The sequence below is a fragment of the Carlito syrichta genome, unplaced genomic scaffold (genome assembly GCF_000164805.1).
Source record: "Carlito syrichta isolate Samal-C Ts95f unplaced genomic scaffold, Tarsius_syrichta-2.0.1 Scaffold314086, whole genome shotgun sequence".
Classification (NCBI taxonomy): domain Eukaryota; kingdom Metazoa; phylum Chordata; class Mammalia; order Primates; family Tarsiidae; genus Carlito; species Carlito syrichta.
The window spans coordinates 598674-600892 of record NW_007258182.1 but is presented as its reverse complement, the minus strand read 5'-3'; positions in this window follow the sequence as shown (position 1 = coordinate 600892).

The following is a 2219-nucleotide window of genomic DNA, read 5'->3' as shown; positions in this document are numbered from 1 at the left end:
AGCCTGTAGGGACTTCATGAACAAGGATGGAGACAGGGTTTGTTGGATGGCAGGAGTTCCAGTTTTGCTAGGGTTCCCGAAGGGGAGTTATGGGGCTAGGGCTGGGCAGGACTCTTAAGTCGCTGCTGAGGCACGTGCTCTGGAGAGCGAGGCTTGGGCAGAGCGGTGCCTTACGGGGCTGGGGAGGTCAGCAATGTGTGAGGTGTGAGGTCCAGTGTTGGGAGCAGAGACCATTGGGAAGCGGGTGCGGGGATTTAGACAGAGCCCGGAGTTTGGGAGGAAATGCAGCCACACGCCAGGGGGTGATGACTGGGATGTCGAGGTTGCTCAGAGAGAGGCACGAACACGGAGAACACCCGAGGGGAGGTTTCTCCATGAGGAGCCAGAAGGGACAGCCTATTGCAAGGCCAGGGGAAGGGAGGCTCAAGAAGCCATCCTTGGTGATGCCAGGTCGGGATAGACAGGGCTGAGGACGCTGAGAAACAGGATTGAATAGAGTGATGTAGGAAGAACCAGCCTAGTGGCCTAAAAAGTGAGCGAATGTCCCCTCTCTGGCTTCCTGCCTCTGACTGGACGACCGGCCAGAGAAGGGAGAGATCAATACGTGGGCTATTCTTAGCGAGCCTTCTTGGTAATCCCACACAGGATTTGAGGCACTGCCTCGACCTCCTCACGTCCTCCCTTTGATACGTACATCTTGCTCCAGTAGCAAGGGGCCATTAGCAATTAGCCCCCTGCGGCCACTCCATGCTCACACTAGCTTATAACCTTCAGGTGCATGGAAGCGACCAGGGTTGCTGAAGCCCGGCATGGTCTGAGGTCCCTGGGGAAGCCTCCTTCCTTCCCACCCCATAGGCATGACGTGAAGTCCCCTCCGAAGTTCCACTATCAGAGATCCATTGCTTTGGCTTCCTCCTCTTGACATCTTCGAAGTCACCGCCAGGGAATGAACTGAACAGACTTCCCCCGAACAGGAAGAGCCACCGGGGTTGGTGCCTGGACACTGGGTAGAGGCGCTAAGAGGTGTGGTGAGGAGAAGGATCCGAGTCCAGCCAGGGACCCAGGGTCAGGGGCAGGCATCCAACACCCAGGCTAGGGGCTGGGTTGGGGTGAGGGCACTTCCTGGGACAGCGTAGGCTTCTGGGTTGGCCCTCCCTCACCCTTCCCCATCCTCTGTCCCTCCCTGCCAGGACTCACCTCAGAAAGCAAGAAAGAAAACAGTGAGAGCTTTCTGGAGCCGGCCCCCAGAGGCCTGTCTGTGCTGGGGAGGTCAAAGAGAGGGAGGGAGGGGCCGGAGAAAGGCCGAGAAGAAAGCAGAGGCAGGACAAAGGGCCCCGTCCACCTTTGAAGCCGTCTCTAACCCGAGCCGGGGAGGGGTGGGCCGGGGAGCCTGGCTGGGGCCGGGGGAGGCAGTCTAGAGCTTTAAAGAATGTCTCAAATTCCTGCGGAAATCAGAGGGATTGTAAGAGCCCCGCTCCCAACACACCTCCTTCCCAGCCTCCTCCCCCAGCCCCCCCAAAGTTCAGTCCTCTACACCTGGGGGGCCCCCAACCCTTTGTCCTCAAGTAATTGCTGGGTGTTGTCCCCGATTTAAAGTCCCATTGAACTCGCCAGTTATCAGCTGTGGCTCTAGACCACCCTCCCGACACACATCCCAGAAAACTACCCCCAACACGGCTGCGGTCTTCACCGGGATTAAGCCTCTTTGTGATGGAGGAGAGAAAAAAGTAACCTGGTGAAAAGCAATTATGACGAGCTGGAAGGGGAATGTCTGTCCTGGGGCGGGGGACCTCCCTCTTGGCTGCCGCTGTCCCCACCTTCTCAATTGCCCAGCGTTGGGGGTGTCAGACTCTGCTCTGGCCCCCGCATCCATTGGGACTGCAGCTGCACCCACCTTATTTGACCAACCCCCCATGCCTTCCCGTTCTCATTTTTAGGCCCTGCTAGGGAGAAGAGGGCAGAAGGGATGCCTTTCACCCTTCTTCTTCTCTCCCCATAATCTCATCCCCAACGTTTTTTCAGGAGGAGGAGGGGAAACTGAGGCTGGGGGTTCATGGGCAGCAGAGGGCTCAGTGAGAGGAAGCTGAGGTGGGGGTCCATCGAGACAGCAGAGGGCTCAGGGAGAGTGTTTCCCCCGCAGGGCAAACTGGGGGGGATTCCTGCAAAAAAGGGCCCCCCCACAAATGAGAAGCCGGTGCACAGAAGGAAGGAGGCGGGTT